Here is a 26,761-nt window from a genome sequence, read left to right as displayed (position 1 = left end):
CCCATACAAGATGTTTTTGACTCTTCTGTGACAAAAAATTGCAAGGTGTAAAAAAAAAAAAAGTTGTAAATGTAGGAGCAAACATTTGAAACATTTGGCAAGTATAAGGTGGAACATTTGACATCTAAGGTTTCAGTGCAGCTCTTTTTAGGTTTCCCAGATCCCATCTACCCTTACCTGCCTTGCAGAAGAGGCACATGACACAAACAGGGAATGAAGCATTTTGGTCCGAACAGTCACAATGTCTACTTCAGCATCAAGCTGAGAAAAACCAACTTAGTTCCAGTCCTGGTATTTGGTAACCTGCCATAGTCACACTATGCAATTCAAGCCACTGCTCTGCATTGTAATCATTTAGGAGAGCCCTTAACTGAGAAATTATACTGCTCTTGTCAGTGCTCAGAGAATCCACACCTGCCTCCAGAGTCAAGGGTGCTGAAGTGCTCCTGGTGGTGGATCAGTGTCAGCAGCCAATGCAGACCTGGACTGGGAGGACTTCAAAGAGAAGCACCACAAAACACTTGATTTCTGACCACTGACAGATACGTCTGTATCCTGACCTTCAGGTCAAATATGTTTGCGTGTCTGGGTTAGATTTGGGATGGCAGTAGGAAGGGACTAAAGGCCAATGCCCATTTCTCTATAGCATCATTGACAGCATAAAACTGGACTCCTCTCTATGCAGGCTTCATAGTAAATCCACTGTAACTTATTCTTAACGTGAGATGCCTGGTGAGGGGCAAAGACAGCTCTCTTTCCCACTCTGACCTCCTCACTCTATCAAGAACAACAGGATGTTTTTAGGGGGATAAACTGAGACATTCTGCTGTGTATCAGTAATCCCTCACTGCTTGGTGCCACAATACATGGCAGAGTGGGACTCGGTCCTGCTGACCTGCCTTGCTCTCATCTGGCTCACCATCTTCCTAGTAGCTCCCTTCCTCCTTCCAGCTTATCTTCCTCTCCTTAGAACTCCTTAACAGAGTTAAGGAGTTCCAAACCTTTTCCAAACGTTGTCCAAACCACTCTCAACTCAACAACATCCCTTTTCTTCAATAGCAGACCATCACTAAGGCGTTTTCTCACAGCCCAGAACAGCCTGGATTTGGTGTTTCCCTACTTTGTTCCCAAGCACATGAGGTTTCCTCTATCCAAGTGTAAAAAGTCACAAATTTTTGGAGGGGAGTAAATAATTTCATTTAGAGAGTATCCCTTGGTGAGCAAGGATGGAGGAAGCACAACAATTGAGCAAGATTCTCTACGCTGCAGGAAATCGGTTGAAGGATTGTTCTGTGTTATATTCACTGTAACTTCATTAGGCTAAAATAGTTTTGACATAGGTCCATAAATTCCTCAATTCATGAAGGAATCAAGACAATATGAATGTATATTTCATGTGAAGAAGCTAAAATAACTAACTGTTAAGCAAGGATAGACAGTATCAAGAATTTCAGAGAAACAAATATCTCTTGGTGAGCTACTGTATATCTCTGTAGTAGTTGTCACTCTGGGTTGCTAAGGAACTTTGTTTTCTACATTTCTTTCTTTAACATTTGCTTTTATCCTCACACTTCATGTGGAGCATTTTCCTTCTATATTGATCCTGACCTTTTTCTTCTCCCTCATTAGCAGAAGCAACAGTTATGCTGCATTTATCCTCTCCAAGTCTGTTGCTTCAGTGCTTGGAAACAAAAATACAAAAAACCTTTAGTCCTGCTGACACTTAATGATATGGTCATTATGCACAATAATACAGTGGAGAAAAGTGGTTTCAAAGGGAAGGGAGCTCTGCTTTTGTTATTAGCTGTTATGATGTGGGCACTTAAAAGAAATGACTGAGGACAGATAAAATAATGTAATGAAAAGAAATCAATCTCCAAAGGAGATGTCAAGGGGACTGCTGCCCTGCTTTGACATGCCATTAGCTTTACCTGTATAATCCCTGACAGATGTGCACCCTTTTTTAATAGAAATAGTGATGTTTTATAATGAGAAACTCAATTAAACACCTTTCTTTCCCATGTGGGCAAACAGTATAATCTCTCTGATAAAATATAATCTAATAATAAGAAAGTATAATCTCTCTTGATAAAATTTCTTTTTATGTTTGGAGACTGTTGTTCTGCTCCCCTCTTCTTTTCCTCTGGACATTAAACGAGTTCAGCTCTTTCATCTTTTCCTTACAAATCATATTTCTGAACCTTTGATCATCAATGTTGCTCCAGTTTGGACTGTACTTTTCCCTGCATTTTTAAGTGCAATTTCTCCAAAAGCAGACTTGTTGTTTATTGTGACACCCCTCTCCCCCACCAGCACTAAGCAGAGGAATAATTACCTCCCTGATTTTGTAAATTACTTTTTCTTCTCATGTACCTAAAGCAAATCTAACACCGCAGACCTGAGGAACCCTTTCTCATCCCCTTTCTCCCCCACTCTGTGGTGGGAAGTGCTAGTCTGCACTTCCCAAAATCACTTCCAGTTTGTTGCCTTGAGACTGAGCTTGATAAATGGGAGAAACACTCTGAATTTTAACCCTGCCCCAAAACAGGATAAAATTTTGGGTTGGACCCTTTGGAAGGGGATTTCCTAGTCCATCACTTGAGTCAGTAGCATATAGTAGTTTCAATAGATCCAGACTTGGTTTTTCTCCTGTCACAATTAAGGTGACTGAAGTGTAATTTTACAGGAGCTTCTATTTTTCTATTTATTTATTATATCTTGGTAGGCAGAGCAAGCATCATAGCCATTGCTGTAGGACCTTTCCCATCCCCCAAAGTTCTTTGAGACTGTTCAGTGTGTTAGTGTCTTCACTCCTGGATGAATGCCATTACCATCAGGTAATTAGAGGAGGGAATGCAGGCAGCTGGAGAAAAGAGACATTAAACAGAGCATAGGTGTCTAGCTAGTGTTCCCCTTCCTTGCAAAGAATGCAGCAAAAGGTATAAAATAAATTCAGCCTTTTCTGGACCTAATTCCACTACTTCTTTCTTCTACTCACTAGCCATGGCAGTAGCTCTTTACAGAAAGAATAATTTCATATTCTAGCAAGAAGCAGTGATTTTACACTCCCTAAATTTTCCTTTCTGATTGAGTATAAACAAAATAGAGTGGTAACACTGGGGGGAAAAAAAAAAAAAAAAAAAAAAAAAAAAAAAAAAAAAAAAAAAGAACATTCAGGGCTAAAACTGGCTGAAGAAAAATAACTTATTCTGATACATCCCAATTAAAAAAAAAAAAAAAAAATTCTTCCAGGTGCTTCTTCCTTGAACATTTATGGAAAATGGCCCTTTGGAATGGACAAATACAGCAGCCCAAGAAACTACCAGGTTCATTTAGATGTAAGGTGTGTATCTTCTGCTTCTCATCAAGCACACAGGAGTGCTGGAAAGTCCTTGCAAGAGATTTCGCAGCAACCTGTGCTTCACCAGGTTGGAGCTGGACATGGTGCCTACAAGTACTGCCACAGACCTGGGAGCTGAAGGTGTTGCTGATCTTGTGACTTTCTCGGTCCCAGCTCTGCCTTAAGGGGCTTTGGCTCCTGGATCATTCACAAATCTGACATTGCCTTGTGAGGATTCAAGTACCTTAAATGCTAGTCTTGAGCCTTAGGAGCCTGAAGGATCTGTAGCCTTTGGGAAGCAGGGAAGTACAAGCTGTATGAGCAAAGGTTAAAGTCACTTTTTAAAACTGTTGTTTTGCCATGAAAAATAGATCAAGCCACCGGAGCTGTCAAAAATACATTTTGGAAATATGTTATCAGTCCTAACTTGTTCCTTCTGGAATTATTGTTACTCACTGTAGAGGATTTTTCAGGATTTTTTTCCTGTGGCTTGTAAGGTTTGATATTTTTTAAATGGCTTCTGGGAAACTTCTTTCCTTGGAGATGCAAGGAGAACCTGAAAGAGTATATCAAATTGGGACAGTAGCACTGTTTCAAGGAGTATTCCTGGAACACAGCTCAGCTGTACATAATGTTATGTCTTTTAAATTTATATGTCTTTCTTGCTCAGTAAAAATTATAATTTATCATATGTCTTCAAGCTCAAACCATGCTTTCTAATTTGAATGGGGGAGAGATGGATTTACAGACTGAAATCAAAGTCCCATTGAAATCTATGGGAATTTTTGTTGACTTCCAAAGGGGTGAGGTTTGGTATGTAGCTGAAAGCAGAAGTCCTGCTAAACATTTGCAAGTAAATGTGATCTGAAAACGTTTGTGTCCATCTGAGATGCACAGCAGCATCCAGATGCCCACTGAGAATTTCTGGAGCATGAGGCAATCTCCAGGGTGGAGGGAAAGAGCGATGCTTCTGCTGCAGGCTCCCTCTGATCCTGGGCACGACATCATGTTCTCTGTAGCACTGGGCTTTGAGAAGAAAAGAAGCCTCCCTTTTTCAAGATTTCTTGTTCCAGGTCAGTCTTAAGGAGAACTTGTCTCTGTCACTCCCGTGTCCATCTTCACACCCTCTTCTCCCAGTGTTATGTTACTGCCAAGGAGCTGGTCAGGGTTGCAGCTGCTGTGCATCTCTGCTGCCCCTGGCACTCACATGGAAGCTGTGCCATTGCCCTTTGCTAACTCCTGGACACTGCTGTCTGCTTGGTCCCCTGGCAGGAAGACCCTGTTTGTAACTGGCTATGCCACAGTTTGGCTGAATTTTCAAAAAAAAGGGAGCATTTTTCACAATGTCTTTCATTGAAGTTGTTTCCTCAGTAGGTTAGAACATTTCATTCAATGACATAAAAGCTGTTTTCTAAACAAGACAAGTAGTTTTTGAAGTTTTCAACAATACTGTGTGCTTTGTCCTCTACCTAGTCTCCTTGTACTTTACATTTAAAATAATCTTCTCCAAATGTATCTTGAAAAAATAAATAAATACCCAGACTTGCTTTCTACTTTCTTCTCTCAGAAAGTGTAAGTTTCTGGGAAGTTGGATAAGCCAGTGAAAAACTGAAATAACAGCAGGATGGAAACAGATTTAGTTTAAACTCCAGGAGCTGCTGTATCTGATGGAAGTTGAATGCTAAGTGAATCATCGTGACTCAGTAAATAGGATAATGGTCTCCCCCTCTGGGATTTCTATTCCTGCCTGAAGAAACAGAAGCCTTGCTAAGCCTGCAGACAAGTGAAACCCAGCCTGCTCAAGCCTGCCTTGCAGGAGGGCAGAACATGCCCCTTTTCACCTGCTGCCATGTACAGTAAATCCATCCTGATCTAACACCCTCCCAGTTTGATCTGGATGGGTCAAGCAGACACTGCACAACCACCCCTCCTACAGCACTCTTTGTCTTAATGTGTGAGGAGTCTGAAATCCCTGCTCCTGAAGCAGCTGGAGCACCACGTGTCACATAAATGATTACAGGGATCCTGTGGTCTTGGGGTTTCCTTAGAGCAAATAGTTTCAGTTTGAAGCATATCTTCTGCTCCCCTACTGTCCCATTTTTTAGACACTAAATCTCCCTGGTGAAAATGGCAGAAAAAAAGCAACCTGCTTCTGTATATATTTGTGTTGTACTTTTTTAAAGCGTGTCGAATCACAGATTGGGAAGAGAGGCAGAAAGTGGAGTGGGCAAGATGTGGGCTGGCATAAGGGACTGCGAGACAGAGGGTACTCATGCAATGGGGAGAAACTAAAAATCCATTTTGGTCAGCCAGAGCTGCAAAAAGACAGCTCATAACAAGCCCAGTGTGGCAGAGAAAAGAGCAGGGGATGTTCACCTGGAGCAGTGGGACAAGCCTGCCTGGAGCAGTAGCACTGCTTGAGTCACCTCATAAGGCTGGGACTACTCTAGAATGGACCAGTTTGTGTGGTGCTGCACCTCATGTGCACTCCTGTTTCATTTATTGTAGAAAGATCCATCTTCATTTGCCCTACAAAAGAAGGGATATGTCAGTCGTTTATGTCTAAGAAGTGTTCCCTATCCCTTGCATTTCCTGGGTACACAGAGAAAGCAGAATCTGTGGGAGGTGAGAAGCCTACCATCAAGAGAGCTTGAAACTCACCTCCAGTGGTGGTGTTGGTGTTTATTTTCTTATTTATATTAGGTAAAATCTTGCTTGCTGGTCTCTGCCCTCTGGATGTCACTGTTGTGCTCACTTAGATTCCTCTTCTTCGTAGGCCTGGCTTATCTTTCCCTCAGTATCTGACTAAGCTTGTAAGAAGTTAGTTTCCCTTATTTCTTGGTCTGTCAGGAAATCTTATCTGGAAAATGGGAAAAAGTATTTGTCCAGATCATGTTGTACAAATCATTTGAAAGGGTGATTGCCCTCAGAGGATTGTCTTAAAGGCACCAAAGGCAAGCACAGCACCATCTGCTCCAGTCAGAACTTCCTTGGTTGTCAGAGACAATCTTGTAAATGTTTCCCCAAGGTTCTGTGGGTCTTCTCTGAACAGCTCCTTGCTCCTTCCCGATGAAGAGATGATATTATGAGAAAGAACAGTGGTTGCAATATCTCTCTGTGACTTCAATTTTTCTTTTTGGCCTGTCCTCAGAAGTGTCCAAATGTACAGCTACAGAATTGTGTGCAGTCCCAAAGCTCTGGACTGCAGTATTTTCTACAGTGGGCAGTAGAAATCTCACCTTGATGCAAGTCTCTAAGAACAGATAGGGGGAAAGGTCAAAATCCTGCTCCTCCAAGCAACTTAAGCTTACTGCAGCATAGCACTTCACATTTTGCTTTTGTGCTGAATAAACCAAGCCCCAAGGATAGGTACGATGTTTCAGCTGGGGACCCAAAGACCAGGCAAAGTGGGAGACAGTGATGGTTGGCACTTTGATGGGACAATGACCAACACAAAGGGAGATTTAGTGTCTAGAAAACTAGACAGCAGAGGAGCAGAAAATACATTTCTAATCTGTGATTAAAAGTCAAGACCTGTCAGGGCAGGGGATTCATTAAATTTCTTTTTTCTTTCTCTCTTTATAAAGCACTTCATAACTGAAATCTTTCCCTGGCCAGATTTTCTGCACTGTTGGAGGAGGCTGTGTTTGTAGGAGCCTTTAGTTAGATTACTGCTTTTCTATTTGTGATTTACCATTTAATCTACAGAAGATTGTGGTTTCTTTGAGATTTTTCTTATTGATCTACATCTTCTCTTTCTCAATCTTCCTGCTAAACCTTTCAGGACTTATGCTCACAGGAATAAGCATCCTCTGGTCTTCAATGAATGTATTGAATGTACAAATGGGCATTTTGTGGTGATGAAGCAGGATGGTGAAAACTTTAAGGAACTTAGAATGTTCTCACAGAATGTGCATGTTCTCAGCATTTCTTTTTCCTGTTACTTTAAGTATGTGAAGTACAGTGATGTTAAAGGAACCTATGATCAAGTCCTCTAAAGCTTACTTTGTAGGAGAGCTGGCTCTTTCCCTAGGCAGCTGCTTTGCATGGCAGCCTGCAAGGAATGTGCCTGCATCCTGAGGGTAAACATGCCAAAGAATGATCTCCTGCCAGGGCATGGTTTGGTGCCCCCATGGGAACTGTAAGGGACAGTTGTCATGATGCCATAAATAACTGGAACAAGTAGCTGTTTTTTCCATGTTTTTCACCTGGCTTTGTCCTAGGTTGGGGTCTCCTTTCACAGTAGAACCCAACCACATTTCAGTTCTGGTGGGAGCAGCCTCAGAGACAGATAGGGGCAGCTGCTTACAGCAGCTGGATAAATGTTGCCTTGCAAGGAGAAAAACAGAGAGGTTCATCCATACTTGGTCTCAAAGGTTATTGTTTCACTGAAACATTTGCTAGCAGGCTCTGTACGATATGATGTTATTTTTCACTTTTGAGTTCCTGGAAGAAGCACTCTGTGAAAAGTGTTGCTTAACTTCCCAGTGTAGAGCTGCTGCTTATCTACAGATACATACAGCCTCATGTGGAAGAAAAGTCACGTCCCAGACAGACCCTGCTGGTCCCTCCTGGTGTAGTCTTTACATCTGACTCTTAAAATGCACCGCTGGAATTCCAGGTACCATTCTAATATGGAAGAAATCATATCGGGGAAGTATGACTGATAATCAAACAAGGCCATATAAAGGCTATTATAATTTAGATAAGACACCTATGAATAAATCCGTTGTGTTCTAATGTTGTTACAGATGCGGAGATGTTTAGCATTATAAGTAGTCCATGTTAAGTGGGGTTTGTTCTTTCTTTCTTGATTATTTAACATGCTGACAAATTATCTCAGATTTACACAATTTATGTTGCTTGTACAAAGTAACATTGAATTGCTCTCTCATGTATTTCTGTGTTGTCATTTTGTTTTACTGGGCTTTAAATTTTTGCATTCCTCAGAGCTTATATCTCCAGTTTCTTCTGCTCTGTCACACTGTCCTTGACCTGCTCCTTTCTCTCAGTATATCTGAAACATCTCAATTTTACATTCTCCAAATCCTCACTGCTAGGCTCAAAGGAAGTATCAGCCAATTAGCCCTTCCCACCAGCTGATCAATAAAAGTGTGAGATTGTCTTGGAGCTCTGTTTGTTTCACTCAAGTCCTTTTTATGTTGAGACCAAGAGGTCTCAGGTTTTTGTGTGTTGTTTTGCATCCTTCTCTTCTCCTGCTTTTGTTTTCTTGCTTGACTCAATGTCAGCCTGACATGCACTTTTTTTCTTTTTGTCTGCTCAGGCGCATATTTAAAGATTATTTAAAGGCTCAGAATAAGAAAGGCTCAAATGAGGCAACAGAACAAGAACATATTGCAAATAAAGGCCATAGATGTAATTCTTCTCCTTAGCAAATACATATTCATTTTATGCAGGGGGTAGGATCTTTCAGTTTCACTAACTGTGGCTTCATTCAGAAATAATGACAAATTACATATAATGATTCTGTGACCACTTTTTACTTTGTATCCAAATGGATTCTAATTGAATGTTTTCTGAGCCCTAAAACTTGTCTTTTTTTCCCAGCCTCTATCGTAGGTTAGATAATAATCTATTATTATAGGATTAGAAACCCTATAAAGGTCAAAAATTCTCTTTTTAAAGTGACTAGCTGGTGCTGATACAATTATTAATTACACTGTATGATATTCTGGTCATTAGTTGCAATGATCAATGATTTCCTCAGAGACAGCTGCTCTATTAAAAATACATCAATAATAAATGATCTTCTCCAAGGTTCCTGCTGTAGGAGGTACCTAGCAGCTCTGAGAAGAACCATTTAATTAACAAATGTGAGCTGTTATATTTGAAGTTTGAGAAGAGGACTTTATCTTAATGTGAATACCAGGACTGGTGATGAGCTGCAGCCACTGGATTTGAGAGTGCACCTTGAGTCCTGTGCTCGGCTCCAGGACCCCTCCTGTTCACAAGGACATCCTTCATGACAAGGACCATTTGCCATTCTCCATCTCTGTGGATGTTCTCTGGAGTCCAGCTATGATTCAAGCAGTAAATGCACATCCTACAGTCAGGTGGCCAATGTGCAAGACGTGTGAAGATGACTGTCTTTCCTGCACACAAAAAGGCTGTGGTCTTCATCTCCCTCTCCAAAAATAATGATGTGATGCCAAGGTTTTGACTAGCATGAAGCCTTCTGCATCATTCAGCACTTTCCTTCCCTCCTCCCTGCAATTACTTACTCTTGACAGACTCTGCCCACTAAGGGAAAAGGAAGCTCTGTGACTGGGTGATACATGGATTATAAACTGTTGACAGCTTTGGCATTCTTTGCTCTGAGAACTGGATAATTGTACAAAAATTAACAAAGTTGGATTTTATTAAAACAAAAAAAAGGAGCTTTTTTGGTTGGAAAATGCGTATATATTTGGTGTTTTCATGGAAGGCCCCAAAAGGGAAAACAGTGAAACAGTTGGGATAAATAGGCTTCCAGTGCAGATATTTTCAAAATTGCCTCTACTGAGCAGTGTAAGATTACCTTCTCACTCCTGGAACTTCAATGAAAATTAACATCTTTTAAAGTATTTCTTGCATAAGAGAAATCGCAAATAAAAAATTGTAAATATTTTGATCTGTTGTACATGTATGGAGAGAAGGACAGAGAGGATGTTAATTGTACTTTGAGATATTTCATGGTTTCTTAATGCTAATTTAGCAGTGAGAGATGTGGTACTCCATGATGAATCACGTCTTAGAACAAAAGATTAGTGAACAGCACACAGAAAACAGAAAGCTAGTGGTCAAAGATGGTGCTTTGCTAAGCATACATCTAGCAGAGCAGAGAGAGATTCTTCATGGCTGTCCTGTGATTGAAATGATTTATTCATCAGGACAATGCTGCTGTGATGAGGTTACTGCCTTAAGACTGCAGGGTAGAGCACTCCACAATATTGCAGTCATTACATTTCATTGTTTACCCTGGGTGCACTAAATACTTTGTGACCAATCCATTCTTGCAATAAACACCCTGGACCTGTATTTTTTCCTAGCAATCTGCAGTGAGACTGAACCTTGCACTTCAGGAACGTGACTTTTCCAGAGGCATGACTGGCCTCCTGATCTGATTTTCTAAGTCATAGCTGATTGGTCCCAGCTGGATGGATATGGACAAGACGTGCAGATTTTTTGGCAGAACACTCACCTCTGTTGCATTGCAGTGCCCATGATGGGTAGGAAAAGAGTGGATTGTGCATTAAAATCCTGAGTTATATTGTTTACTGGAAGTAAAGAGAAGACTTTGAACTAAAATAATTATGTTTAAGGAGAAAGATACAAGAGCTCCTAGATGGATAATAAGTTTCTTATTTATATGTTCACCCACTAAAATGCAATCAACAATAAAAAGCTGTTCCTTTAAAAAACACTCAAGTACAATTGCTGCAACATAAAAAAATTTGTTCACTTATTCCGACACTTACTAAAGAAGCAATTAGTTATGGTTAAACCTGATAAAGCAATTCTTCACAGATGAGAGTTTATTTATTTATTGCTAACTCCTTCATAATTAATGGAGTTTCATTTAGTTGAACCAGTGACTCAGTCACCCAGGAGAGCAAGAGCCATCATTCCTGCTGTGTTCTTAGCCTTTGGAAAGCACAAAGCTGAGAGGGGAAAACTCATACTGGCTAATGCCAGTAGATGAGAATGCTTAAATATGTGAATATTTGTGAGCAGAGCAGCCCCTGTGAGGAGGAAGGAAATTTTTTTAAATGTGAAATGAAAAGCCCAGTGGCAATCAATCAGAATAGGTAATCAAAAGCAGAGACTTTGTGACCAGGTTCAAATGAGGAAAAAGGTGTAATTCCCTCACCCAATTAAACCTCAGGACATACTTATTCAGCAAAGAACTGCCACTGCATTAGGTTTTTTAAAGAGTCACACCTTTCCCTCACAATGAGATAATGATTCATCCATCATGGGTAGAAGGGAAGGATGTTAAATGAAATCTGTTGCTTGACAATTAATGTGGAGCAGACGATACTTTTGTAAAGGCTAATTTAGACATTCATCCTAAATGTTACAACTACAAATATTAATCATGGAATAGTTTAGCCTGAAAGGGACATCTGAAGGTCATCTGGTCAAACTCTCTGCTCAAAGAAGGCTTTTTCATTAGAACGTGTTGCTCAGGGTCTTGTCCAGTCAAATTATTATTATTTCTATGGATGAAGATCCCATTTTCCCTACAATGATTCAGTTTAGTGAACACAAAGCTCAGGAGAGAGAGGGAAGAAATGAACAAACAGAAAGGAGTAAATTATTTGCATATACCAAGATAAGGACAGGATCAGTTTATGATTGATGTGCTGAAGAGAGCAAGGAGACAGAAAGTCTTTTTCTTTCCCATAACATCACAGCAGTCAGAAGATGTCTTGGACCAGTAACTGGAACCTGAGATGCATTGAAATGGCTGTCAAACTCTTAAACAATAGCTGGAATAGAGAGAGGAGCAGACTCTTCTGTGGGTACACTATGGATGTAACAGATCACCACATGAGGAGTATGCTGACTTTTGTGGAAAATCTTTCTGATAGTACAGACATTAAAATTGCAGTTGTCCTAGGGTAGGTTCTCCAGCATGGGTGTTTTCAAATGCCAGTCTGTCAGGAATGTCTTATGCACAGCTAATTTGGCCTTGCACTTGGAGGACAGATAAAGTGATTTGCCATTTCAGCTCCATTTTCCCCAAGTTTGTGATGGAAGAAGAACTTTGAACCTCTTCTAAGATCTTCTTGTGAGCTGTGAATCAAGGATTACAAAGCAGTACACCAGTTCAGCCCTACAGATCTAAATGCATAAGATGAATGCTTGCAAACCAAGCTCTGTGGAAATCATATACCTTAGTTAATTGACAGTCTTAAGAGTAGAGTAAGCTCCATTTATCTCTTTAGCAATGGCTGACACACCAAAAAAGAGCATGTTTTCAAATGATGTTCCCTTAAAAAAGGTGTACTAAACAATACAAGATGATTTTTGAGGGCTAGAAAGCTCTGACCATTACCTGACCCTTGATTTCAAAAACTTTGTGTCTTGGATCTTATTTATAAAGCCAATATTCTTCAGTAGTGAAACATCCTGGGACTTCCCAGCAGTGGCTGAGTGAAAGAACTGGTAAAGCAATATGGAGCACTGTTGTTCAAATCACTGCAGCAAATTCCACCTTTATAATGAGTTATAGCCTTTTTTTTTGTCTCTATTGAGCACAGTAATCATGTTATTTGTACTCCTAGTGAAGAAGCACCCAGATAACAAAACAGCCCACTAATCAGTACCTTTGGCAGTCCCAAGAGAGAGACTGAGGACCGAATGGCCATGTAGACTGAATATGTGCAGCAATTTCCATATGGATGCATCTGATGTAGCTGCAGTCTCTTTTTACCAGAGGATCCAACACACAGTATTCTGCAGAAATGGGATTATGAGAGTTCGTACTTGCACTGTGTGTTCCCTGGAGATCTATCCAAATGCTTCAGTCTTTAACAACCATTTTTTCTTAAACTGCTGTGATTAAAACAGACCTACTGCAATCATAATATTATGCAAGTGTCAGCAATGACTGGAGAAGTGCAAATTATAGTCCAGTCTTATCTCTGTAGTTAATGAAGCAGGTTCTTGAAAACTGTGACATTCACTGCAGGTGGAAAAGATTTTTTAAATACCTTCACTGTCCAACTAAGGATTAAAAAGCACGTTCACAGGACAGTGAAAATGTGTTAAAGCCAAATTTGTACCCCGCGCTCGGGAAAAAGATACCAGCACCAAAACCTGCATATTGTTCAGCAATGTTTCAGTCCTGCACCTTCACTTAGAAATCAAATGTACATAGGTACAAGTATTCACATAACAGCATAAATCAGATTTACTCATATTACCATGTTTCTAGGAAGTAACATATGGCTTTAGGGGATCTCTACTTTGAGCTGCAGTGGGAAAACACGAAGAAGACCAAGGGTTTGCTTTGCAAATAGAAAGCAATGTAAGTTGTGCTTTCTGTTGCACCAGAGTTCAAATGCGTATAGGTGAAGTTTGTAAGGATGGGAATGGTGTTGATGAGTGTATGAATGAATGAAATATGTTACTCTTGACATAAAGTGTAGGTATTCAGAGACAGGACTGAATTCAAAAAATGTTGTATTGGTAAGTTTTGCTTTAAATCTCATGTTATGGTTATATATAGAACAGTGAGAAGGCATTGTGAAGGTAGGTCAGAACTGTATTAACTGTTTGCATGATTTGTTTATTTTTTTTTTAATTTAAATGCTTAGAGTGTTGATATACAACAATAACTCTAATTGTTAAGAAATTGATTGCAACTATCCAGGCTGGATACTGCAGGACCACACTTCTATCTTTAGCACAGTTTTGGTGACAGCAGTATAATCTTTGACAAATGTCACAAATACACAGAATATATGGTATTTCCTATTTCTGAAAAATAAGAGGCAGGGAACTGTTCATTATAACAATATTTATAATATTCATAACTTGCAACAAGAGGACATTTTATTATAGAAGTAGACTTGGCAGTGCCCCCTGCAAGAGAGAATGCACTAAACATGTTTCTGTAGGCTTTCCTGGTCTTTGCCACTTCTCTTTACCAGTCAACATAAAAACATTCCTAGGAATAGAGGGCTCCTTTTGTTAGGTTTGACAAATTTCACTTATTTATGGAAAGAGATTGAGAGAGACAAAAAAGGAATATGTACATATCTTTTGGGAGAAACTTAAATAAAAACATTCTTTTTAATAAAATGTGTGTTGGAACTCAAATCACACACTCACATTGTTGTCCCATAAAGCACATGGGGGATTTGTGTTCCTGCTGAGTCTCCCATCTCAAAGGAAAAGGATGGATGGAAGTTTTCCCCATCTTCCATCTTTGCCTATTCTTGGCCCCTGAAAATTCTTTACTGTTGTTATTATGCCATGGCATGGTGGCAGTTCATTCAGAGTTACAGGACACTTTGTAAGCAGAAAGACAGAAAAAAAATAGTGATTCTTCTTCCAAAGAGCAGAAAAATAGAGGCAGACAGAAGAGAGCAGACAGATGTGGGCAGATGAAAGGCTAAAATGAAACAATCAGAAAATGTCACATGCTGTGACAACCAGCAATTCCCAGCAGACCTGCATCATAATTGCTGTTAAATTTCTCAGTTGTTGCTGTCGAAGTAGAAAAACAGCAAAAGAAGGCTTTAAAGGTGGCAACCAGTTAGCTTCGCTTGTGCTTTGAACTTTTATTCCTTCTAAGTGTAACACAAGGGCCCTGAGAACGTGACACCTTCAAAATGTTACAAGGAAGCGAAGGTGTGGGTTGACCTGGGGTTGAAATCAGTGTTTATTTTATACTGTTTATCAATAAGTCTGCAGGTAAGTGAGGTAGAAATGGTGCTTTCTTTTAGGTTTGTCTTGCAGTCACCTGGTTTGTGCTACCCAGAACCTCTCCTCCTGTACCTGGGACAAGTTTTAGATCCAGCTGGAGGGTACAGCTCTAAGCAGTATATTATACCAGCTGTTCTGTAAAAAGTATTACGTATATTTGGAAAAGTGCTATATTTTTCTTCTGAGAGTTAAAGTTTAAAGTAGTTAACCTCATAGTCTTCATTTTAAAATTCATATGATCTGCAAATTCTTTTCCACTAGCACTTCTAGCAAATGTGGAATGTTTCTACCACACAATTCTTCAACCATTTCCGCAATTTTGCTGTTATCAGTTCCCTAAGGGGATTTGATTTGTTTGTTTATTTCAAAAGAATCCTATTTTTCTAGCATCCCGTACACCTCCAGCAACCTTTAGAATTTCTTATCTACCTTTGCAGTTTTCCCTCTCCTGGTGACAGTAATCTTATTATAATCTATTCCAGCCTGCAGAGAATTCTAATGAAATCTCTTCAGTGTGCCTCAGCACACTTGTAATAAAGGCAGGGTGACTCACACACTGAAGTTTCTAAGCAGTGTTTGAGGAGGGAGAGGACTGGATAATTCAGAGAACTGGTAAGGTTATCATGACAACTATTTCAGTTTCAAACCTGTTGGGAAGGAATCAAACTGCTGTGGGCTGCTGACTATTTGTTGGATAATGTGAGATTCTATCCCCACATTTGCGGAGTATTTTTATCCAAGAATTTCAAAACTTAATATGCGTGTTCAGCCACAGGGAACAGAAAGAAACAGAGAACTGAAAGAAACACACAGAACTGAGAGGAAAATATATTGAGAAGATCCTTGTAACATACCGAAATCAAGGACTGTGATGCAATGTTGTGTCAAGCCAGCAACAAATTTGTATTTCTTGATCTTACACTGCTGACTAATTAGGTTTAATATGTTCAGTGTGCTTTGAATGAGGTATTAAGTGCACTGCAGAATATGTTTCAGCTCTTATAACCAGTAGGAATAATCCTGTTAAGGTGATTGGGCCAATTTCCTGGGTGGCATGCATAACTCTGGCAGTAATTCCAGTATGCTGAATTACATTTCCTTCATACACGGGCATGGCCGTATTTTTGTAAACCTAAAGCGGAACAAAATGAGCAAGGCATCATCTAGAAGAAGATCCTGCTTGTTTCATATTACTATATTTTCATAATTGAAATAATATCTACTAAACCATATTAATAAATTAAATCAAGCTTAGTAATGTTCCTAAGGGGAAAAACATTTAGCTAATATTCACCAGACACTTATTTAGCCAATTTCTTGGCTTATATCCATGTGTCTTCTAACATTGAGAATATTAGTAATTTCTTTTGCTGTTTAAATTTGATTGGCTTATGCTATTTAAAATTTCTGTAATAAAATAAAATACCTGTAACTCAAAGCTATCAAGTTACAGAAAATACTTTTTACTTTCTCAAGTCTTATCAATGATGAATGAGGAGCATTTGTCTTAACTAATTAGGTGCTTAGGAATATAAACACAAGGATTATATTTTCTAAGAGAGAAATAAAACCCCATCTATCTATCTGTCTAATCTATCTTCTCTTATTTTACATAAAGCTATATTTACAGATCCATGGAGATCTTCTGTAGCAGAACAAACTGTTCTCCCCATGCCCCGAACCAGTGAGGACAGCGCAGAAATCTTCAAGAGACGTGACACCAAGTAGGTTCTTGCTAAGCTAATAAAAATTTCTTCATGAAATGTTGGCAAGGAATGAGATAATTCATCTTCAATAACACAGCTAACCTAACCTTCTTTTCCCATTTCCTGGTCCCACTACTGCATTGATGATACTGGTCCCATGCCAACACCTTCCCAGTCATCTTCTGGTCTCAATCACTGTCCTTTCACTGACCCACAGGTAACTTTAAAACCACCCACTGACCTGGGATTGTCTCCAAGTCCTTTTATATTATTTCTGAAACAACAGGTTTGCCAAAATTGAGATATGGACAATAGAATTTTTTTTTTCCACTAGCACTTCTAGCTATGGTTGTGTAAACGAGAGGCAGCTTTTCATTTTTCTGGAGGGAAAAGGCAGCTTGGATGACCCTGAAAGCAAGTACATTCTCAGCATCCCAGCATGCTTGTAATGGTTAATTCCCACTTATAGGACTTTTAAAAATATATATAAAATGTAGGTATTTTCTCCTCCAGCACTCCTGTGACAGTGTGTGTGGCATGAGCTTATCATTTCAAAAGCCTCTCAAGCCTATTGCCCATTGGGAATCTGTTAGGAACTTCAGGAATGGCCAGGGCACATTCTTGCCCCAAGTTACCATCAAATATTGTTAAACTTGGGAGTTTTTCCAGCCAGCCCTTCTCTCCTCTCACCACATCTGATTTCATCCCAGGTCAATCAAGTTGTCAGATCAATGTCTTTGGTAGAGACTTCTAGCACCTTTCTTGTTTTCTCTTTGTTTACTCTTTTTTCTTTCTGTGGAGGGTAATTTCTAATTTTCATCACTACTCATCTATAAGTATGTCTCACTTTTTACTGACAATCACAAGTGTGATTTCACATTTGTGAAATGAAGACTGCATAACCACCATAAAAGACTAGAACCAACTAGAGATATTAAGGTTGGTCTTAGGGGCCTGATTGCAAGTTTGCTTGGATCTAAAGTTATTTTAAATTGCTTCACTTCTGCAAAATATCTTTATGTTCTAAATACATTTTGTGCTGGTGTAGCTTATGGTTGCATAATATCTTTCACTCTTTTGACAGTGACACGTGGGCAGAATTGGATCCACTTCTAGATCCAAATCTTGTTAATTTCTAAACTGAACTCTGTAATAGTTTTGCCTTTAGATATGGAGTTTGAGGTTTCATCCTTAAACTACAAACTATTCAGAGTATTCAGACAGCTACTCCCAGTTTAACAAAATACTAAGAGCTGCCATTTACAAATAATTCAGGCTTAACCAGATGTTTGGCATGAAGGACATGACCAGTAGTCTAGGTAGTAGGAACCAAGCAATTCTTCCTGATGGCACCACTTGCCTTTGTATTAAATGGCAAAGTTATAATAGTTTTGAAATAGAGACATAACATTAGAATCACATTTTCAGTACAGAGAAGGGGCTCCAAAATATTCTTGGTAGCTCAGTGAGAGACCATGTCTTGCAGTTGTGCTCTGCATTCAACCATCTTCACAGATGACTGTATTTTGCCTTTTAAGTCTTGATTGTGATGTGGTTACGTCCAGCACAAAGCAGGGACTTTAATGAACAAAAGTATTTTTTATTCCAGTCAGAGGACCATATGTTCTCTCAAGAAAGGCTCTCACTGCTGGTGACTAGCATTTGAAATGCAGTAACTAATTTTGGCACATTTCTTCAGTGTTTCTTTTTTTTTTTCTTTTTTTTTTTTTTTTTTACAGTGGTTTCATCTCATTATAAACTCAGTGGAAAAATTCCCATGTCACCATAAAGCTCCAGTCCCTGCAGTTCACATCACAGAAATAGTCAACGTTCCCTGTTTTTGCAAATGGAAGGGATTGAATTTTGATTGTCCCCACAGCCTTTCTCTTTTGCTCATGCCATCATAAATCTTCTCTGTAGAAGTATTTTATTATGTATTATGACAGTTGTACCTTTAGAAATGTTTTCAATCATCTTTACAACCATTCTACAAAGCAGACTGGAGATAAATTGTTCTCCTTACCTTTTGTTGCACCTTTTCTTCTACCTACAAGAAATTGGAAATATTTTCCAGCTATTGTTCATTTAGAGATCTCCTTGGGTACTGTCTTATTTAATAAACCCTTTCTTGTTCTCTGCTCTATTTTTAGTTTAGTTAGTCCTATTTTTGGCTGTCTTTTTTAAAACACGGATTAGCCTCTTCATTTTTAATATTGAGACTTAAATAGTCTGATTATACTTAAAAATTACAATAGTTGTTTTTTGGCCGTTTAGATTTTATTTCTGCCACTGTCATTATCTGTCATTTTCATGAGATTCTTTTAGACTATGGGAGGCTTCCTTGCAAATTTGAATCTGGGTCTAAACTGACTTTTCCCTTCATAGTGACGCACTCTTTGAAGCTGAAGGCACCACACAGGACTGCCTGAGGTTTAATGTAGCACAGCCATGTTTCCCTCCTTTCCTTCTTTGTTATGGTTTCAAATTAGGTAAGTTTAGTTTAACTTTATGCCAAGTGTCTGGTGGGTGAATGAGAGGAAGAGAAGTGCTTTCTTCACTGATCTATTCCTTGACATTTTTAAAATGCAACCTACCTAAGTCCTGAATAGCAGAAGTGACATCATTGTGGATCAGAGTTTACGCAATTGATCATACGAAATTCCTTCATGAAAAGAAAGGGGAACACTTATACATCATATTTTTACTTTGGGTGGTATCTCTGGCAGTGTCTATACCACAAATCATATGGATGGCATGTTTTTCCACCTTCTGTAGTAGATGTAATACTGCAGCCTTGCAAACATACCAGGTGCTTAGTGTGATTTTCTTCTCCATTTTGTTCAGATCATCTGCTGTATTTTTTTTACAATGATTCCCTTTTAGGAGATGGTAATTGCAGCAATTTTGGAGCCTTTCAATCTATAATTCCTTACAAAGCTAGGTGTGGAATTATACATTATTTTACATTGACTGGTAATTGTTCTAAAATTCTCTATCAGAAAAAGAAGCAAAAGCTGTTGTTGAAGCCTTAGGTGCTGTAGGCTCTGCTATATGGAACATGTCAGATCTACGAGGAAAAAAAAGAGTGGAAAATATAAAATGCTACAATTGGTGGAAGAAGTTAGATTATAATACATAACATCAATTGAGATGTCTTTGAATATCACTGGTAATCACCCACCATTAAATGTTGTTTCTCAAACTGTACAGTGTATTTTATGAAGTATTTCTACCAACTCAAGTGCACATGAATAACCTTTTGTGTTATTTCTGCCTCCAGACTTGTGCTGTTTAATCATTCACCCAACAGACAAGCACTATAATTCATTTCAATCATTCAATCTGCCAACCTTTTTGCAGTAGCTTTCAAAGAATGAAGTCACAGCAGGAGACTTCCTCAAGTGCACTTTAAATCATGTGTGGCAGGTACCAGTAAAGATACCCTCATAAAGGTAAACATGGTGGCCAGGCCAGCAAACAGACTATTATTTTAGACTCTGTAAGCATCACTGGGCCTCATGGTTCGCCCTTGAGTGCCAGAAGTTTCTATGTGTTTATCAAAGGTTATAAAAAGAAAGTATTGGAGAAATAGCATATGTTCACACAAAGTCCCTCCTAAAACACCAAATGCCCTCATGGCCTCAGTAAAAATTTTTTGCTTTCAGAAAGTCTTCTTTTAATTTGATCCTATTGTCTCCTTGCTTATCAAGGTCTTCATATCCTTACTTTTTAGCAATAAAATCTGGTGTTGGCCAAAGTGATTCTTTCAGAGTTCTTAGCTACAAAGCACTAGATTGTGCTGCCCCTGACTGTTTGGTCCCTTGAGTTGCACCAACACTTCCAGGACCAAATCAGGATATTGTGCAAATTTTAAAGGATGAGAGGAATAGGCATTTTCCCAAATATCAAATCACTACTGCATTCAGCAACACTATTTTGTGCCTTTAAGTAAGATGGTGGTGTTCAAGACAGTTGTCTTACAGTGCATCTCTTTAAAACTGTTCCATCAGGTTGTGCAACTACAACTACAATTCTGACTGAAAGATGAGGATCTAATTAAAGCAAGTTAAGTGTTTGCTGGCTTGTAAAGATTTAATCTTAAAGCCACTGAACCATCTGGTACCAAGTGGCACCATTTCCTTTACTGACTAACTCAGTAGGTGCAGGAAGGCATGAACCAGCCTCTGAGTGACTCTGCTCTGTGGCAACACCAGTTTGCTCTCTTCAAGTTGATCCTTCCAATACCTGAAGCTTTTGGGAGGAAAGGGTATTCAAACCCTCCCTTAGAGTCAGGCAAGTCCCATTTCTTCCACAGGCCCTAAACCTGACCCTTGACAGTCAGTGAAGGGACCAAGACAGGCTCCTGCTGAGATTTCACTGCAGCACTAGGGACTGTAGAGGGTGGTGATACCAGTCTTTTTGGAGGGAGACAGTGGAGTCAGAGACCATTTCATGATGGTTGCTGCCCTCTTGTCCTGGATTTGGTCTCTGGCACACTCCTGAGTAGGAGGAAGTGGTGCTTTCACTACTCTGAGCTCCTCCAGTACCTGCTTCACAAGAGTTGAGATGTGGTGGGCGCACCCATCCCACCTGACACCAGCACCAACAAAAAGCCAAGGCTGCTCCTTATCACAGACAAAGGTTTGATGAAACATTCTGTGTTTCATGACTGCTGCTACATTTGCCTCAGCAGGAACCTTGTCACCTCCAAAAAAAAAAGGGCTTTTTCCTGGGTGAGACAGCAGCTCCAAGCCTCCAGTTCCTGCTGAACTTGCTGTTCAAGTGAGTCTCCAATGCTGCTCCTCCTGCATTCAAAATCATACTGAGAATTGCATAAGAAAATGCCTTTTTGTGAGAAAAAAACCTTTTTGTTCTTTTTTCAAGATCCAATCTCTATTGAAAGCATTCAACTATGTTTTTTTCTTAGGCAATTTATTTAACTACAACAAAAAAGATTTAATACTTCATGACTCATTACAGGATTTAGGGATACATCCAGAGCTCATTCAGCTTTCACTCTTGAATGTCTTCAGTGCAAGGTGTATCAATCTTTTAGTCCTGGAGCTGCCTGTGCTCCTCAGTATTTATATTTTTGTTCATCTCTGCTCTTCAAAATTAGATGGGAATAAAGATGAAAACTAAGTGGATAGCAAGAGTCACATACTATAGTCCAGGGATTTTCTTAGATGCAAGATCTTTTCTGGCAAAAGATGTGTGGATTGTGACCTTGATATCTGATCTCTGCTAGAGGAATGAACTTCTTTCCTTATCATATTCTCTGCATTTTCTCTTGGGACTAGTTTTGTATATTATGTTCCATTCACCTTAGATGCTCTCTCAGAAGGGAGACATTTTGAGATCTCCAGAAGTTTCATTTCACAAAAATTTGTTTTTTAAAACAAAAACATTAAGCATCTGTAGAACTCCAAATGAAATCTCGGGAGATCACTCTTCTTTTGATACTGAGATTCAAAGTCACCACCATATGCTCCCACAAGCTCACCAGTTCATAAAAGCTGATTTCTTATTTCTACAGGGCTTGAGCTCCCAAGTGTGTGTACGCATATTCTGAAAACAAGATTTCAGACTAGCAGATACAAAGGGGCAAAAAGGGGTTATTACAATTTCAAGACATGAGAAACAGGATGCAAGGGGAAAGAAGAGGAGGGATGCTTCCAGTTTAAGTGAATGTAAATAATACATGCTGATTTTCCAGAGGGAGATGAACACGTTGGACCAGGTGCTGCTGGGACCCCAGGAGGAAATGGGATGGAACCAGCCAGCTCTCCTTAGCACAGTGTCCCTGTTCCACACCTGCATCCAGACAGGAGAGGGTAGTAAGGGGTGCTGGGTTAGGGCTTGGTGAGGGACGCATATGTAACAAGAATTGTTATATTGCTAAGTTAGTCCTTTGAGCCTCCCAGGGTGCTGCCACAGGAACATCTCAGTGACTCAGACTCTGCTTTGTGTGCTGAGAAATCTGATCAAAGGCTTCATAAATCTTGTCACCAGGGATAGGACATAAGACACAGTGTTCCTTCTCTCCCATTTTGGAGCAAGAAAGACAAGAAATTAATTTCAAAAGTAGAACTGAAGCAAGTAATTCTCCAGTGAGAGTTTACTTTTCTGTCCTTATTTACCCTAGATCTCCATTCCTAATGTACGTGGAAATAAGAGAGAAAATATGTCAAAAATGTGCCAAATGAATTTTTTTTATTAAATTAAAGTTTCATTAAAAACATACTGTTCACTGAGCTGCCCAGCCTTCATTCAAAACCTTTCAGACTCTTAATGACTCATGACCAAGGATGTTTACATCTGCACTTCAAAGAGATGTCAGAGAAGCAGATCCAGTGTACAGAGCAGACTTCAACCCACACCGTGGCGCTCAGACATCACTTTGCTGGCTGGTAACACTTCACATACACAAGTGGAAAACAATAGATAACTCCAATTTATTTTTTTTTCCTAATGGGCTAATGGTTAGAAATGGACATAGATGAAAAGGGAAAGACAAAGAAAATAGGTTGTAGAACCATAGAATTGTTACTGCTGGAAAAGACCTCCAATATCATGGGGTCCAACCTGTGACAGAACACCACCTTCTCAACAAAACCATACTACTAAGTGCCTCATCCAGTAATTTCTGGAATTCCTCCCGGGACAGTGACTCCACCACCTCCCTGGGCAACCCCCTCCAATGGCTGACCACATTTTCAGTGAAAAATTCCTTTCTGATGTCCAACCTAAACCTCCCCTGGTGTAGCTTGAGATTATGTCGTCTTGTCCTGTCACTTGCTGCCTGGGAGAAGGGACCAACCCCCACCTGCTTACACCCTCCTTTCAGGCTGTAGAGAATGTTAAAGACTTCCCTTCTGCAGGCTAAACAACCCCAGTTCCCTCAGCTGTTCCTCATGACTTCTCTAGAGCCTTTGCTAGCTCTGTTGCCCTCCAATGTCTTTCTTGAAGTGATGGGCCAAGAACTGGACATGGTACCCGAGGTGTGTCCTCACCAGTGAGAGTACAGAGGGTCAGTCATCCTGACTGATGATCATGACAGACTCTGATTTCTCCTTCCCCCATTTGCTTTCCCACTGTCTGTGTATTCCACAGGTTGCTTAGTGGAGGTGGACCTGTGTTTGCATCCTGATGATGCAGAGCCAATGACACACACAGAGTTCTCTGACTGAGAATGTATCACCAAAAAACCATCTTGGCCAAGTACAGATGTTAGCTTAAATTGGCAGTGTCCTACTGCCTGCTTCTGAAGTACTGGAGGTGTAAACAGCTCTGCTGTCTCACCACTTACTCTTTGCAGATGCCCTCTGACATGAAAACTCTTTTGATGTCAGCTCCCAGCTCATTCCCAGACTTGTACAGCAGAGAGGTTCCAAAGGTCACCATCTGCCTTTAAAAAATGAACACATTTAATAAACTCCCAAGGCTACACAGAAGATGTCTCTTGACTTTATATTATTTGATTGTATTTAATATTCTGTTAATTTGCCAGATGCTTTCTCCAGGGTTTTGACAGTGCTTCTGCTGCAGTAAAAATCAGTCCTGCTTCTTGGATCTGATTGCCCATTTTGGCACTGTCCTGTGGAAAACTATCTCACATCGTTAAACAGTTTAATTTACTGAAATCCTTCTAACAAATTCATTTACCAAGCAGTCAAAGTCATAGAATATACATATATTTTAAGGCTTTCAAATAAAAATGCCTGAAAAAAAAGGCTAGGCAAACTGATATACTAAGGCCTAGAAGTGAATAAGGGATGATATTTAGCATTTGAAAGTTGTAAAGATGGGTGAGGTTAGTAGAGAAAGAGATGGAGATTCACACTGGGAAGCTCTCCCTGGATCCTGACTGCTGTCATTTAGGTCCCAGCTAAGTTATGTGGCTCCAGACTACATGATTTGATTTCTTCTTTACTTGCTCAGGACCTTAGCCAAGGGTGGGCTTCTCCAACATGTAATTCATTGTGCCTACAGTATAACCTGCAGTCTTTTAATCTTATCTTCCTTTAGTTTTCCATATCTGTCGGTCATGATGTTTTGGCATCATCTACTCTTGTACAATTGAAATTGTACTGAGAGAGGAGCTCTTTGGACTACTATGAAAATCCACAAAATCCATCCAAAAAATCTTACTCAAACATAAGAAGACCCAATTTAGGCTCAGTGACATCTGACATTGGACTTCTGTCATAGCAGTCTCAACTTCTGTCATTGACTTCCTCTTTTATTTAGTAATTTTTACTGTCCTTTGCCCATTCCTCAAGTACATTTTCTCTTTGATCAATTTCTTAGTTTATTTCTGATCCTTCCTTTTTTTTTGTTCTTTCTCTTATGCCTTACACCTTCCCTTCCTCTACCTTTCATAATTTTTCTGACACCTTCTTCTTTCCTTCTCCCTCTCCTTCCTTCCCTCACCGCTCCTGGGGCTCAGCTGTGGCCATTGGTGACTCTAGATAATTTCCACAAGTGGCTTACAGTTGTGCAGGGAAGGGAGGTGACCCTGTGCTCCCCCCAGCTCAGCCTGAAGGAGCAAAACACTCATGTTCCCATCTCCCTATATCACCTCTCCTTGGGGAAAGCTGAGCAGATGCTGGACTAGATGGCCCTGGAGCCATCTTCCAGCCTGAACAACTCATGTTGAAGAAACCCTCACGGCTTTTTCCCTGGATTTAGAGCACAGCAGTAACTTGCTGAATGTGAGACTGCAATTATTGCACATGAACAACCAGAGCCCAAGCTGGTACTCAGACCTCTAGTGAATTGATTCAGTGTTGCTCATTGGGACTGTTGAGTCTTTGGGGAGAGTATCTGTACTGGGAGAGCTTGAAACCTTTCTTCCTTTGTAGTCAAGATCAAATACAACAGGGAACATTTACTGCCTGCCTAAGGGGGTTGGCATTGTCCTGCTAACAACAGTATTCCCTGAATAGATTTTAACTTCTTTTTTTCTTGTTAATTTGAAATTTGTATTTGAAAGTTTCCACTAAATGCATTTAGGCATCTCCCTGTATGATCAATTATCTCAATTCATGTAATGTTCTCATACATGAGCATTTCCTATGATAGTAATAAATGAAATTTAGTAATAAACTCTCATAAATTTATTAAGGTCCCACAGCCACAGATCACCATTGTCAGTTCACATAATGCTTCCCTAGTTACTTAAAAGCTGTATTATATGCCATTACACTTATAATCCCACTTAATATTAGTCCACTTAACAACCTCTCAAACATTTGGAATTGAATTTACAGTCTCTCATCAGTGCCTCTCTGAGGTTTATTGCAACATTTCCTCTCTAAATGTTTTTGTGGTCTGAGAAAGGATTATTCTCATTGAAATGTCATAAGCTCAACAACTGACTTATTACTCCCCTCTCTATTCTTTATGTCTTTTTGGTTTTTCCTACTAGCTCATTTATTCCGTATTCAACTCAAGTTAACCCCTCTCAAAGCAGATGACAGCTTTAGGTCCTGGTTGTAAATCTTCAGTGCAAATAGCCCTAGATTCTGCATGTTACCTGCAGCATTGGGAAACAATAACTTCTGGGGATATCATTGCCTTTGTAGCCTTAGCTGCTGTTATCTTGTAGAATAAGCTTTACATCTCTGCTTTCCCCTGATTATTTGTAAAAACACACAGCACTCTGAACCTGTGTCATGCCAGCATCTCTCCCTCACTAATGACCCCACATTCAGGTGGCTCAGCTATGCTGACAGACCCAGGCATGTGTTTCCAGCCTGAAATATACAACCAGTTCTCATCTAGTGTGGCTGGCTAAGTAAAGTTCAAATAGGTTTTGCTATTAGAAAAGTCTCTGGAGCGTACAAACCACAGTGAACTGGAATTACTGGTTTATGTTGTCACCTTCACACTTGGATCAGAGGGCTTTTGAATTTGGCAGATGAGGCATGACATGGGTTTCACCTTTTTGTCACACTTTCTGCAGGCAGCCTCTACAGGAAATGTCTGATGAAGTTCCCCCTGTCTGAACAGTTTCCTGGGCAAGTACGTAACTCCTCAGGCTTACAGTGATTTTTCCCTCTGCAGTGAAGTACGTCAGTATTACGTGCCAAAGCAGCCATCCATAAACACTATGGCATCATGCTTTTGCAAGGACTTTTGTAGAAAATCCTCATGAACCATAAGTTTGCCAAGAATCTGAACGCAGATGTGCTTGACAGAGCCAAGAAAGGTGGACCAGGCTGGCTGCTGATCCTGTCTCTTTTCTTCTGCTTATCCTGCCAGCAGCTTTTTC

Source organism: Passer domesticus, chromosome 3 (assembly GCF_036417665.1).
Source record: "Passer domesticus isolate bPasDom1 chromosome 3, bPasDom1.hap1, whole genome shotgun sequence".
NCBI classification, from domain to species: domain Eukaryota; kingdom Metazoa; phylum Chordata; class Aves; order Passeriformes; family Passeridae; genus Passer; species Passer domesticus.
This window is presented reverse-complemented; position numbering follows the sequence as displayed.